Source organism: Apium graveolens, chromosome 6 (genome assembly GCF_009905375.1).
Source record: "Apium graveolens cultivar Ventura chromosome 6, ASM990537v1, whole genome shotgun sequence".
NCBI classification, from domain to species: Eukaryota; Viridiplantae; Streptophyta; class Magnoliopsida; order Apiales; family Apiaceae; genus Apium; species Apium graveolens.
The window spans coordinates 259,446,852-259,463,593 of NC_133652.1; positions in this window are offsets into that span (position 1 = coordinate 259,446,852).

Consider the following 16,742-nt stretch of genomic DNA (forward strand, 5'->3'; position numbering starts at 1 on the left):
ATCCAGATTCTTGATGCAAAATGTAGGATTCCTTCATTATCCTTCTGAGTTTTGATTTCTTCTCCCGTTAAGTAGTCATCCTGACTCATCATTTCTTCTTGGCAACGACGAATCTTCTCTAATAACTCCGGTTGAAAAGTCATAGCGTAGATAGCTTCTATGGATTCATTAGAAACACGAATTTCAATTTCCAATTTGTCGAATTCTTCAGCTAATTCTTTACATGAAGTTAACAAATTCAATCTTTCTTTTCTGCTCAGCACATCTGCCACAATATTTGCTTTCCCTGGATGATAATTGATCGTAATATAATAATCTTTAATCAATTCCAGCCATCGACGTTGTCTCATGTTCAGTTCCTTTTGTGTAAAGATGTACTTCAGACTTTTATGATCTGTGTAGATTTTGCATTTCTCACCGTAGAGATAGTGTCTCCAGAGTTTCAACGCAAATACGATCGCTGCTAATTCCAGGTCATACGTAGGATATTTCTGTTCATGAGGTTTAAGCTGCCTCGAAGCATATGCAATGACGTTACCGTGCTGCATCAGTACACATCCTAATCCACGATATGAAGCATCACTGTAAATGATGAAATTCCCATGCTCATCTGGCAATACGAGTACCGGTGCGGTTACTAATCGATTCTTCAGCTCTTGGAAACTTTCTTCACATTTGTGATCCCATACGAACTTTTCACTTTTTTGAGTTAACTTGGTCAACGACGTTGCTATTTTCGCAAAATCTTTGACAAATCTTCGATAATATCCTGCCAATCCCAAGAAACTTCGAACTTCTGTCGGTGTTTTTGGTCTTTCCCAATTCAACACAGCTTCAATCTTTGCTGGATCGACTTGGATGCCCTCTCTACTGATGATGTGCCCTAGAAATTATACTTCCCTCAACCAAAATTCACATCTCGAGAATTTCGCGTACAGTTGTTCTTTCCTCAGAATTTCCAAAGCTATCCTCAAGTGCTCAGCATGCTCTTCTTCTGTCCTCGAGTAAATCAAGATGTCATCTATAAATACAATCACAAATTTGTCCAAGTATTTCTTGAATACCCTGTTCATCAGATCCATGAATGCTGCTAGCGCGTTGGTCAACCCAAATAACATTACAAGAAACTCATAATGTTCATATCTCTTACGAAAGGTAGTCTTGGGAATATCTTCAGCTTTTATTTTCAGTTCATGATAGCCTGATCGCAAATCTATCTTCGAAAACCATGCGGCTCATTTTAGTTGATCGAATAAATCGTCCATACTCGGTAAAGGATATTTGTTCTTGATAGTGAGCTTATTCAATTCTCGATAGTCAATGCATAGTCGCATGCTGCCATCTTTCTTTTTCACGAACAATACCGGTGCACCCCATGGGGATACACTAGGTCGTATGATGCCTCGGTCTAGAAGATCTTGCAATTGCGTTGACAATTTCTTCATCTCGACTAGAGACATTCGATATGGAGCTTTCGAAACTGGTTCTGTACCTGGTGCTAAATCAATCATGAACTCAATTTCTCGATCTGGCGGTAACCCTGGAAGCTCGTCTGGAAGCTCATATACAACTGGAATGTCTTCTATTTTGGGACTTCCTTTCTCGATATCTAACACGTAAGCTATATACATCTCACATCCCGGTCGAAGCAATCATTTGGTCTGCATCGCAGTCAGAAATTTCTTCCGCTGTTTTTCGCCCCTGAACATTACCGTTACATTTTCCGCAGTTCGCAATTTGACTTTCTTGTTCGCACAATCGATCTGAGCATTATGACAAGCTAACCAATCCATTCCCAGAATGACGTCAAACTCTCCTAACTTAAAAGGAATCAAATCTACAGTAAAATAATGTCCGGCTATTTCTACATCGCACGCATGACACACCCGATCTACTGGAACTTGGTCGTCATTCGCTAATTTTATAATTAACATCTCGCTCAACCATTCGATTCCGCAATGTAACTTATCAAGAAAATTCTTCACAAATAAATGAACGAGTAGCTCCAGAATCAATTAATACTTTTGAACTTATGGAATTCACCAAAAGCGTATCTGCGATTACACTCGGACTCTGCACTGCTTCTTTCATTGTCATATTGAAAGTTCTTGCTCTGGGTTGATTAGGCGGCGGTGGAGGAGGTAATGCCAACACTCTCGGAACACTGGCTGCCACGGCTGGTCCTTTGCAATTTCTAGCGATATGCCCTTTCTTTCTACACTGGAAGCAAGTAATTTCCGCTGTTCTTCCCATTGGACATTCGTTAGAATAATGCCCTTTCTGCTTACATCGGTAACACATCACATCCTTTTTAATACATACGCCTGTATGTTTCCGATTACATGTCTTGCAATACGGCACTGGGACTCTGCCAATTCCCTGCTGGCTGGGGGTTTGGAAACGATTACCTGTTTTCTGGGCACCTGGTCCGATCCTTTTAAAATTCAAATTTGTTTGGGCTTGAAATCCCGGCTTTCTGCTGGAGCGGTCTTGGAAACTTCCCTGTCCTCTATCCTATTGAGATCTTTCGCTTTCCCCTTCAATAATCAAAGCTTTCTGGACTACGACGGTATACGTCGTTAATTCAAAAACTGCAACTTGTCCACGGATCCACGGTCGTAATCCTTCTTGAAATCTTTGAACTAATTTTTCTTCAGTATCAACTTATTCTGGAACAAACCTAGCCAATTCAGTAAATTTGGCCTCATATTCTGCCACGGACATATTTCCCTGCTTCAGTTCCAAAAACTTAATCTGCATTTGGTTTTTCACGTAGCGAGGAAAATGTTTCTCTAAGAACAACTCTTTAAACCTATCCCACGCAATAACATCTTCACCCCCTAAAGCCTTTTTAGATTCCCACCAATAATTCGCTTCTCCTTTCAACAAGTAACTAGAAAAGTCAGTCTTCTGGTCTTCACCTACCTTTACTAGCGCAAATGCTTTCTCTATTTCTTTCAACTAAGTGGTAGCCTTAATAGGATTAGTAGACCCCTCAAATTCTGGAGGTTTAACCGACTAAAACTGCTTAAAAGTAATAACAGGTAATGTTGGTGGTATCTGGGGCTCAGGACGAGGTGGTTGTTGTAACATTTGTTGTTAAATCTGCTACTGTTGATGCTGCATCTGTTGCTGCATCATTACCATCTGTTGTTGCATCAGATGGAACATTTGGTTCATGGTCTCATTAGTCTGTGCTTCGGAATTGCTGTTGGAAGTCTCAGTTCTAGTCTTTCTTTTTGGTGCCATTTTCTGATAATAAAACAAGTGATATTTCTTTTAACAGTTTAATAAACAATTGACAGTAGGTAAGAAAACAATTTATCCTGTATTAACAACATGGTTCGAATAAAGAAAACAATTGCTTAATATAAAAATAGGAAATGTAAACAGTTAAATAAAATGTTTTTTTTATTTTTCGACAGAATTTAAAATATGAAAAGCTGTAAAACAATAAGGTGAGGGTAAATACTGTAAAACTGTAAAGACTGAAATTTAAACAAAAGAAATTTGAAAGAGTTCATTTTATATATATGACACCAGCCTCAGGTGTAAATGCTTGATACAAAAAGTCTCGCTCTACTAGTTATCAACGCGGCTACAAGGCAAACTAACTGCTACCAGTCAAACTACTACTACAAGTTAAACTACTACTAAACGCATACACACTACTCGCTATGCAATACTAGTCTGCATCTATATACATCTGTACTCTGAAGTCACTGTCTCAAAACCCTGGCGGAATCCGCCTCAGCTCCTCCCTAAGTGCCTGAACCAAAGTCTGTGCCAAGCGGAATATCCTGTAGAACTCTGCGAAAGAAGGCGGTCCTTCATGGGTCAAATCATCTAGCTTCCAAGTGGCTCTCATCAAAACCGACTGTAATCTATGTCTCATAAAGTAATCCGACTGTAGGGCCGCTAACGGTCCTCTGTCTCTCTGGTCAAATAAATGCATAATCTCTCTGCACTGTGCTCTCCAATACTCCACATCATCCCTCATAACCCTGTACTCATGGTATGGTACCATATACGGCTGTGCAACCAAAGAAAGAAGAAAGGTCACTAAACAATCCTAAATTTATACTTTCCTATTCTAATCTGATCTACATCCTAACACTACTCTCCCTATTTGACTACTCTTATCCTATGTGATCTACCTATCTTATCTTAGTCCTAAAGTTCTTGTTTTCAGGGACCAAACATACAGCTCTGATGCCAAACCTGTAACGCCCTCCAGACCCGGGGTATAAGTCTGGGGGTTACTAGCTAATCACCAAACCTGTACAATCTGATTCATAAATAATAAAGAAACGAATCTAAACCCCTTTAACACTATCCAGGATCTTTTTAGGTTAAAGTATGAAAACAAGAACTACTAACTACTTTATTACAACCAAATTTAAAATCTTACAAACTCTCCTTAATACAAACCATTGTCTAACTAGTTTTAAACTAATTTCATCTTTATTCAAACACACACACACTAACTATCTACACTCCACCTGTTCGGGCAACTCAAAGCTTTCTTCCTGGATTGGGATCAACACCTTGGGTATGAGAGGATCCCGAGGCTTGACCCGCTTCTTTACCACTCGAGTCCTGATGGGTTTCATATTCCTTCTTAACTGAAAACAATAGGGTGAATAACAACAAAAAGGGGTGAGCCAAAAATTGCTCAACAAGTCCGCAAAATATAAACAGTGTTAAAGCAGTTTAAATGAATCTGTAACCCGGGTACATCTGCAAAGATGCAACCCCGCGAGAATAGAAAGAAGGCCATTACTTGCTAGTACAATTGAACTAAACTAGACACAAGTTCGCATCTATATTCTGCTGATCAGTCAGAATATAATGCAGATCTATATCTCCATATATAGATCCAGTCGGGTACCTAGGCACTACGACCCATATCGAGGCACCAGTCATATCCCGGTCCTCAGGATTAAGACACACTTAATCCCCAAAATATCATTATCCAGTCCATCGCTTAGCAACCGGAATAATCGGTATGCTTTGATATATTCTAATCACCGGAACATATCATTATCAATGTGTAACCAATGAATTATGAATCAAGAATCCAAGGAAACTGAGAAATCAAGAATCGAAATAAAATATGAACAAAGGAATAGCAAGTGTGTATCAGTGATTATGAACAAGAATCAAAAGAGTGCAAACGTGATAAGCATCTAAAGAAATGTCACTATTCTGAAAGTAGAATAGGGGAAAAACTTGCCTTCTGCGTGACTTACTGCAAATATGTCACCTTTGTCTATTACCGACTCAACCTGCCTTGCTGGCTTAGCTGCTGTTAGAGAAATAGACTAATTTAGTCATTTCGTACTTCAATTGCATCTTGAATAATGTCTACCCATGCGCATATAACTGACTCATGTATTACTTATTAGCAAGTGAAACTCAATCAACCACATAATACACATAAGCACATAAGTACATAATCATTTTTATAGTTAAAATAATTTTTAGAATCAAAATCGACTCGCTGATCGCTCAACTGATCATCATCTGACTCGTTTCCTATTTTTCCGGAATTTTTCGGACTCGTCTCGGCACGTATTTTGACTGATAATTAAACAAGTAACAAAGTCAACTAATTTCTATAAGTAATTAGGCTTTACTATTATTTTTTAATGGGAAGAATTCATTTTTCAGAGTCAAAGGGCTTTCGTTTAGCTCGAATCGGACTAACGGTCTACTTATTATCAATTAAACACTGATAATTCAATTTATTATTCAATACAAATAATTATTACTAATTTTTAAAACCCTAAAATGATTTTTAAATAATTATTTAAGAAAAATCAGAATTAAAAATGATTTTTCTATAATATTTGGAATTAAAATGAATTTATTATGATTTATTGAAAATTATTTGATTAATTATCAAAATAATTAATCATTTTTAAATAATTAATAAATAATAAATAATAAATAAATAATTGAGAAAATAATTAAATCTTATTTCCAGAAAATATTTCAGAATTATTTATAATATAAATCAATTAATTAAATAATTAATTAATCAATTTATAAAATAAATAAAACTGATTTTTAAAATTAATAAAAATAAAATAAAAATGAAAAATCCAGAAACATTTGTCAGAAACGAGACATCTCACAAAACAGATCAAAACCGGGTTGACAAACGGGTCAACCGGGTCACAATCCGGGTCATGAAGAACATGACCGGATTTTTCCAGAATCCGGCCGCCGGCCAGGATTCTGGCGAGTAAAAATCAGGCCAAAACAACACCGTTTGGTGTGGTTTTTACTGGGTTTCAAATCCACATAACTGCAGCAACTCAACTCCGGCCAAAACATACCAAAAACATCACTGAAACCTCAACTCCGATCAAAACTGACTTGAACTCCGGCCAAATATCCAAATCATTCATTTGTACATAAAATCAAACGTTCTATAGTGCAAACTGAAGCCAAGAATACATACAATCAAAGCCATAACATCTCAGGAACCAAAGATTCACAGAAATCATCGAGTTGCAATTTGAAAATTCGGTATAAACCCTAATAATCGTGAATCACGATACAGACATCGTTTGTTCAATTAAATACCATGAATCGACTGTAAATCATCTAACAAAGCTACATCAATCATCAAAACATCATAATAACCCTAGAATCAAAAAGTCATAATTCGAGTATAAACCCTAGAAATCGAAAATCAAAATCAAGGCATTAAAACATGAAATTGATGCAAGAAATAGAAAGAACGGATCAAAACCTTCGATTTGAGTACTTGAATCACACGATTTGATGCAGAAATCAGCTGGAAATCACGGTTTGATTCTTGACCCGATTTTGGAAATCCCGACCCGGTTTCAAAGAAATTTCTGATTTTTAATTATTAATTATGATTAATTAAATAAAAATTAGGCTATTTATAGTGGTGAAATTAATACTCCTAATTAAAATTAAGACCCCAATTTTATACTTTTTAAGATTAATAAGCCCCTAATTTTATAATTTTTGGGTATTAAAATTTAATTTATAAATATTATAAATATATATAATATATGCCAAAATTTCCCAAAAATTGTGAATATTGCAAAAATGCAAAGAAATAATATAAATGAAAGTTATAAAATTTTACAAAAATAAAAATGTGATTTTTGTGGGGGTTTTAACACCTAATGGGGCCCGGAAAAATCATTTTTCGTAAAACGAGAAAATTTATAAAATGCCTAGATGTTCAGAATAATGCGATGGTAAAAGCCGTTTGATGAAAAATAAGGCCCATTATTTTATTTGAAATACTTAATTTAAAAATCATGGTTCGGGTTGTAAAACGTTTGAAATGAAACTATGAATGCAAAATAAAATATCTTAAAAATATATTAAAAATACCGAAATGACACAGAATACACTTAACACGTAACAATTAGGGTTTGACAGATAATTACACATAAATGACACCTTAACACACATAATCTAGTATAAATATGATATAATACGGACGTAAATTTTCCATACGTTACAGGTATTATGCAGTTTATAATAATTGAATCAACAATAAGATAGCAAGATTATAAAACAGGCATGCATATATATATATATGTATATCATGCTCCAATATATCGTAAGATTTGCTAATAACAATCATGCACTTATCACAAGATAATGCATATACATATTTACATCACAACAACAATATAACGGGTAGAAAACTTGCATGAGCGAATGAGGGTGGTAAAAGGCCTGGGGTGAGTCTGGTAACCCATAAACAACATATAAGTTGGAATTAAACCACGGTCGCTTAAGAAAGTAGACTTTAACCAAGTAGACCCTAGCGTTCGCTTTTGCGCTTAATGATTCACATAAGTCGCTCGAGTACCCTCGGCTCCACCATTTTTATAAAATTAACCATTTGACTTTTTAAGGCAACCCTTTCGCAAATACTCTACAACTGACCAATTAATCTTACCTAATTATTTCGTACTCCAATTAGTCATTTAAGGGCTTTAATCAAGGTTTCAAAGTAAAGCGAGGGATAATGGTTCGCTCGCGAAACACCGTTACTTAAAATGTTCGTTTCTCCTAAACCGCACATCGGATCTAAGGGACCACATACCAAAACGAAGCTTATGACACGATCTAGCTAAACATGGCAACGTTACAGATTGGTCAGTGAGCTTTCTGGCCCGAACACCAAGTACAAACAGTTGAATGAAAATCGGCATTACGACGGCTATGTTTACGCGATCACCAATTTTTATACTACTCCAATTAACCACCAAACAACCCATAATCATCAATACAAAAAAACCTCATCTAAACCATACCACATCAGTCCATATTCTCAAAGTTTTTCAACTCAAACAACCACAATAAAGACCTATGAACTATAATCAAGATTCAACTACCAAATTACTTCCAAATCAAACCAAACTACTAATAATCATAATCCATGTTTCTCATTCACAAAACCAACCATTAAACTTACAAACAAATAAAGTAATGGCTAGGGTTTGAAGTTTATACCTTCCTTGGTGAGTGATAAGTTGCTAGGAAGCCTAGGGGAGCCTTGATCTGACCTCCTACAAGCTTGATCTTTTCAAAAAAATCAAGAACACAAAATTAATTTCAAGAAAGTACTATTCACCATCTCCTTCCATAATTTATTGGAAGAGATTTACAAGGATTAGAAGCTTAAACTCATAGGATATTCTCATCTAATCATAGGGAAGCTTACATAATTACCTTGGATTTGTTTATGGAGTGGAGCTTGGAGTTGCAAATTTTCTTCTTTGAAAAACTAAAAGGGCCGAGAGCTTTTTGGAAGAAGAAGGAATTGAAATGCTTCTTTGATCCTTGCTTGGTTGAATTGTGTGTTGTTTTTTATTTTCGGTTAGTTTAACCTTGATTTAATTAACCAAGGTTCCAATACTTGGCCATTATTCAATCTTAGCTAAATATTTTTTAACCATGCTTGCATCATCAAGCCTATGACATCATTTTAACAGATGTCTCCTCCTTATGGTGTGATGACATCACCATCTACTAACCTCTTTGATTATATCTTAATTACTTGGATAATGACCGCTTATCTATTATACGGTTCCCTTAACTTTCGTCCTCGTTTGTCGTTTGAGGGATCATATCCGGGATCTTATTACTTGGGTTCCCCTAAACCTTCCTCAATATTTTATATTCCTTTAATGATCTTCTCTTATAATCCTTGAATTTAAATCCTTTTAATCATGTTACCTTACTTAATTCTTTCGGTATCTGGTGGATTTTCGGGAAAAATCAAAATTTCCGAATTCAAATTTTCCTTTAATGATCCTCTCTTATAATCCTTGATTTTAAATTCTTTTAATCATGTTACCTTATACTCAATTCTTTCGGTATCTGGTGGATTTTCGTGAAAAATCAAAGTGTCTGAATTCAAATTCTGACGATCTTTACATACCCTCATATACATTATGGAGTGCTAATATGATCTCAGAATATCCATTAAAGAACCCCTACATAGGGTGGTCTGACAATTTTTATTAATCAGCAATATCAGCAAAAGTTACTATTCATCTAGGTCTCAAAAATTTTCAAAAATTGGGGTTATTACAAATGCTCTTACAAAATTGATGTTCTTGCCTAAAGCTTTCTTGCAACCCACATAGTTGTGTTGAAGAGACACTCTCAGTGCTACAAGGAGGTCATTAAATTCCTGATCTTGATAGGTCCTTCTGCAGCCCTTAGTAGTCTTTCTTTCCTAACATCAACTTGAGCACTTGAGCTCTGTCCTACCTGAACAGACTCTTTAGATTGTGTCTTGGCATTCATAGATTGTGCAATACTAGCCTCAATCTCCCCCTTAGTCTTGGAAACAGGCATGAGCAAGGGAGTTGGAATTTCTGGCCTAATTTGTTCAGGTAAGGAAGGCAATGAAATATTGAGCTTCCCCAAGATGGCCCCCAAAGCAACATAATTCTGCATTTGAAGGTGCTTGTGAGAGTCCACTAGGGTCTGGATGTCATTTTGTTGACTCCTGACTAGAGAATTCAAGGCTTGGACTTGTGCATAGAGAGAAGCATTTGAGTTCTCCAATTCTGTGACTTGAGTTTGAAGAGATTGGATTTGCAGATTTATGGAAGTGGAGCTAGGCTGATAAGAGCTAGCAGATGTTGAGGTTCCAAAATGTTCTTCTACAACCTGTTTGATGCCTTCCATAAGCAAAGCTGAGGGCTCATATCTGCTTTGGTGAAGTTGGTCCAACTTGACCTGTGTCATTGGAATGACAACTGTAAGAAGAGAGATGAAGGATTATTTGAGATTTTTGACTTCCTTTTCAATGGTAGAGAGATGAAATGATTTGTTTTCTTGAGATGGTATAATCTCATCCATTTTCTCCTTCACCAGCTTCCTGATTTTGTCTTTATGACCAGTTAGCTTGACTTCAAGAGATTTACCAAAAAGATGAAATGCTTTGAGCTGAGATTTGTACACTTCTATAACTGCATCATATACATCTTGTGGGGTCAAGGCCTTTGCATTTCTTCCCAGAATAGTGATGTATTCTTCCCTAAATTTGGCCAAGACTTGATCCATCTCTAGTATAAAGTCCTGAGAGAGCCATGCATCCACATTTCCATCTTGTTCTGCATCATTTACACTTTTCTCTTTTTGCTTCTCAACATCTTCATTATATGTTAGCATGATAGCTTGATAATCTTGATTTCTCATGTTTGAAGTCAATAGATGCTATGAAATGTTTTCCGGTCCAGAAATCTGCTCAACTAGTAGATCATCTACAGATGTGGGTTGAGAGCTAGATTTTTGTAGCCAGTGAGATAGAATGTGTGATTATTGAGGTTGTGAAGTGGAGGGTTCAGAAACACCTGTGACTGAAGTCACAGTTTAACTCACAGATTGCTCTGTGTTTATGACCAGTTGTTGTTCCACAATAGTTGTGGGAACCTCCAATTGAATTGGAGGGGATTTGACTAGGTTACTGTCATGTGCACCAATCTCAAACCCGTGTGTGTCTTGCACCATACTGTCACCTGAATGTGCTATACTTGCCTCCCCTATGACAGGATCATTGACAATTATACTCCTAACATCTACTGCCAAAGCAATTTCTTCTAGGGTTTTTAGGGGAGTTATTCCTACATGAGGAACCTCCAATTGAATTGGAGAGGATTTAGATAGCTCCCCCTTAGGAGTACTACCCTCAAACCTTACAGTCTGTAAAGACTGATTTGCACATGAAGGTGCATTTAGTATCTCCATGGGGACTCCAGTAAAAACTGATGAATCCTCCATGGTTTTGATGGTGTCATCAAGGTCTACCCCAACTAGTAGCCTCTCACCATCTAATTGAAGTATATGGATGGTGAGCAAGGTTTCTTGAACCAAGTGATGGGCTCTCAATGTGTGTGCCATCCTTATTTCTCCTACCATACACTTGAATTACTTCAGATGCAGGCTGTGCAAACTCTGTACATGGTTCATTAGGGTGAATGCTCTTTACAATAAACACACCATGTTGAGAGGATGTATCTAGAGTCTGTTTAGTCCCCATTTTTACAAATGCATCCTGTTGAGAAGATACAGAGGTGGCTTGAGTGGTCAACTCAGTTTTCTTACTCTTCTTTGATCTCTTGACCAAGGGTGACTCAATTTCATGTTGATCCTCACCACTTTCAGTTATAACAGTTAGGGTGATCTCTTTTCTCTTCTTTTTACTCACCTCATCCTTTTGAGAAGATGAGGTGGTTGGTTTCCTATCTTCTACTGGTTTTAAAGGAATGGTTACAACTTTAGAAGATCCCTGTGGGTGTTCTTGTGTTTGTACTTCCACAGATTCAAGGATCATAGCTGTGCTAGATTGTACATTTGACCTCATGTCAGGCATTGGGTAATGGTAAGTCCTAAACCTCTCCAACATGAATGGAGTGATTTTCAGACTTACATTTACCTTATTCTTTGTAGTAAGTGAACCAAATATTATTTTGGTCACTTGCTTACAATTGCCTATTTTTGTGCAATCTATACCATTTAATAAATGTATATCTGTTACTTTATAATTTAAATTGGATATAATAAATCTAGGAAAGAAAATTTCCTTACCTCTAGCTGACAGGGGCATTGTTATCCTGGTTGCAAGTTCTTCTAGGATCAATAGACCAACATTCAAGTGTCTGTTGTGGGCATTGAGTACAAAAGCTTTTGCACCACACTTGAAATATAGTCATACCCTGTCTTCCTGCATGTGAAGGCCCTCACCACATAATCAAAGATAAAGGACCACTCATTCCTTAGATTTGTTCTGTTCAAGCTTGATATGTTGATTCTTCAACCATAGTTGATGAAGTCCATAAACTCAGTCAGTTCATTAGGTGTTGGTACCTCCACCATATTTTCAGTTGGTAGCCCCAAAACTCTATTCTCATCTTGTTCATTAAACTCTATTAGCTAGCCTCCAATTGTGCATGTCACCACCATAGAGATAGAGTTGTCATTCATATCAGTCCTCACCACTGTTGTAGTCCAGAATTCATGCAGAACATCCAGATACAGAACATGATTTGCAGTCAAAGCTCCTGCAAGGTAAGATTCAGCCAAAAGTTTCACAAACCCCTTGAAACTGTCAAGAGCTTAGTTAGCATCAGTAAAAGCGAGATAATTTGTTCCTTTCTCTAGAATAGAGGCTCTTGCAACATTTAGTGCCATTTTTGATTGATGAGAGTGAATGGGTAAGAAGAATTTTTAAGAAAGGAGTAAAAACGAAAGAGAAATTGGTTTTTGCTTGAAAGGCTAGGTCACTTGAGATCTCGAAAGTTGTAAGTATGTATATGTATCGAGATGTCTGGGAATTTATAGTAAAAGAAAATGACTTATCGAGAACTCAAAAATAGACGTTTGGAATTAGTCTATCAAGAAGTCATTTTAAGAAATAAAAAGCATATCAAGAATTCATTTTAAATTACTCTTATAGAGAAATAAAAATTGACTTATCGAGATGTCAAATAAATACCCAGTTTGTCCAAAAATGGACTGAATTAATTCTTACTTTTATTTGAATAAATCCAAAATAATATTAGAATAAATTTGCCAAATGTATTTTACCAAAATAATTTATTAAGTTAAACTATTTCAGTTCTGAGCTATTGAGAAGTCTAAAAATTATACTTGTAGAGAACTTTGTGAATTAACACTACTAGAGAACTCTACAAGGACTTATCGATAAGTCATAATAAAGCTTATCGAGAAGTCACTCGAGAAGTCAGTGAATTGACTTATCGAGAACTCACTCGAGAAGTCTTAAAATGACTTGTCGATAAGTCAGTTAGACTTATCGAGAACTCAGTTCTCTATATACTTTTGAACACTTTAATTCTGCCTTGTGTTAATTTCACATATTAAGAATGTAAATTAACAACTGAGCAGTCTACTTAGAATTTGAAAAATTCCAAGTAAAAGATTTCATTTTGAAAAATAAATATGCAGAGATTTCTGAAATATTTATAATTCATATTTCAGTTAATTTCCAATTAAATCAAATTAATTTTGATTTACTAGAAATTAATCTGCTGCAAAACATTAGCTGAGTTCTTGCCTTAGGATGAAGAATTAAGCATTCCAATTTCACCTACAATTCTAGTGAAAGTTGCTTCATCCAAAGGTTTAGTAAAAATATCAGCCAATTGTTTTTCTGTTGGAATAAAAATGAGCTCAATGGTACCATTTGTAACATGTTTTCTAATAAAATGGTACCTTACATCAATGTGCTTTGTTCTGGAGTGATTAATTGGATTAGCCACTATAGATATAGCACTAGTATTCTCACACATGATAGGAATTTTATGTAACACTAGGCCATAATCCATTAGCTGATTTCTAATCCAAAGCACTTGATTTTCATTTGTAGAACCAAAAATGATATCATCCACATAGATCTGAACTAGGATCATATCTTCACCATGTTTCTTATAGAATAGAGTCTTATCTATAGTACCTCTAGTAAAACCATGTTTCAGTAGAAATTCTGACAATGTATCATACCATGCTCTAGGTGCCTACTTTAGTCCATATAGAGCCTTGAGTAATTTGTACACAAAATTTAGAAATTCTGGATCTTCAAAGTCAGGTGGTTATTGCACATAAACTTCTTCTTCAAACTCTCCATTTAGGAAGGCACTCTTGACATTCATTTGATACACTTTAAAATTTGAATGTGCAGCAAATGTTAGAAAAATTCTTATTGCTTCAAGTCTTGCAACTAGAGCAAAAGTTTCATCATAATCAATTCCTTCTTTTTGTGAGTAGCCTTTTGCAACCAACCTTGCCTTTTTCTGGTAACTATACCATTTTCATCCATCTTGTTCCTGAACACCCATTTTGTTCCAATAATGCTTCTATTCTTTGGTGTAGTAACTAACTCCCAAACTTTGTTCGTTTCAAACTAATTAAGCTCCTCTTGCATAGCAGATATCCAATCAGGATCCATTAGAGCTTCTTCAGTTTTCTTGGGTTCTATATGAGACAGAAAGCATGCATGTAGGCACTCATTAGTAGTTGCACTTCTAGTCCTCACACCAACAGTAGAATCACTAATAATTGCTTCTCTAGTGTGACTTCCATCCCACTTCCTTGTATGGGTTTGTTGATTTGTACCCTCATTATTCTCTTCATTATTGGTATGACTGCTAGATCATTCTTCTCTTTCTCCCACTGAGTTTGTGCTATCAAATTCATGTGTTTGAGATGAGCTTCCATTCCCATGATTTTCCTGTTCAGTAATCTCTTCATTCAACATCTTTTGTGCATTGACTTCATCTTCACCATCAGAATCACTATCAATGTTGAGGTTTTCAAATGCAAGGGCTTCAGCTTCATTTTCATCAAGGCATTTCAAGCCTGGACATTTTTCATCATCAAAAGTCACATATGTGCTCTCCATAATCTTCTTTTGATCTATCACATATACCTTATAGGCAGTTCTCTCCAATGAATATCCCAGAAAAATTGCTTCAAAAACTTTTGAGTCAAATTTTCCCACATATTCAGAGTTGTCTTTCAAAATGTAACACTTGCTTCCAAACACATGAAGATGCTTTAAAGTAGGCTTTCTCTTAGACATGATTGAGTAAGGTGATTTTCCATGTGCCTTGTTAATGAGATATATGTTCTGAGTGTAACAGTGTTAACAGCTTCTTCCCAGAAACTTGTTGGCAACTTGGCATCTTGCAGCATTGTCCTAGCAGCTTTAACTAATGTTTTGATATTTCTTTCAACTACTCCATTTTGTTGAGGTGTTCTAGCTGCTGAGAATTCTTAAACAATCCCTTTGTTTTTGCAGAATTCATTCAATGTTACATTCCTGAATTCTGTTCTATTATCACTTCTCAATCTTTTCACACAATTTTGATCTTCAGCCTGTTTTTCTATCTTCTTGATGTGCTCAATTATGATGTGTAAAGTTTCATCTTTAGAGTGCATGAACTCTACCCAAATGTATCTTGAGAAATCATCCACCATCACAAGTGCATATTTATTCCTTGAAATTGATAAGACATTTACTGGTCCAAACAAGTCGATATGTCCTTATTTATTGAGTCCAAGTCTGCAACAAACAAGCTTCCTTTTCTTTCTCCTTTCAGAGCAACTTCACCAGTTTTCTTGCTGATAAAAGTGCATTCTTCTTTGTTGAATAAAACTTTAAAACCTTTGTCTGCAAATTGGCTAACATTGAGAAGATTCACTTCAAGACCATCTACCAGTGCTACATCATTAATGACAATATTTTCAGAAATAATCTTGCCATATCCCATTGTGAATCCTTTGCTGTTGTCTCCAAAGGTCACCAAAGGGCTAGCCTTCTCCTCAAACTGTCATAGAAGGGCCTTATCACCTGTCATATATCTGGAACACCCACTGTCAATGATCCATATGACTTTCTTCATTTTGCCCTGCACACAGTGAGTTTTAAGTGTGTTTAACAACCCAAGCAGTGTTGGGTACTTTCTTCTTGTTAACTGATTTAATAGAAGTAGAATGAGTTATTTCAGATAAAATAGAATTCAATGACTGTTGTGCATTTTCCCTACCTGATGTAGACCCAATTTTTATTTCTTTAAGGTCTACTCTCAGTTTTTGGCAACTCTTCATCACTTTCAAGTTGCAAGGGATCATTTGCATCTGTTTCATTGTATTTGCATGCTCCTTCAGCTGGCTTGCTAACAACCTTTTTATAAAGGTGAGTTAGATCATTTACAGAGCCATATTTTTCACACTTTTTTCTTGAAGCATCTACAACATAAGCAAAATTATTGCTTTTGTTTATCCCAATTTTCCCATTTCTATTTTTCTTTTTCTTTCTTGCATCTCCAGTCTTGGTTTCTTTGACAGGTGTCTTGGAGCTTTGTTTATCCATGAGCTTCTCTTTAGCTTTGGGAGATGAAGTTATTTCTGCATTTTTCTTCTCTTTATCTTCATCAACAATTTTGCTTGATAATCAACTCTTCTTTACTTAAATTTACTTCACACGCCTTGAACATAGGTGAATCAACCTTTTTCAGGATGGTTGGAACATTTCCAGTTTCTGTTGCTTTCCCTTTGTCACCTATATTCTTCTTCTTGTTGTTTAAAGTATCATAATCAAGACCAATGGCAATGTTTGCACATGGCTTGTTTTTCTCATGGTACTGTCCAATTAGCTCAGATGCATTCTTGAAGGATTTCAATTTAACTTCATCCTT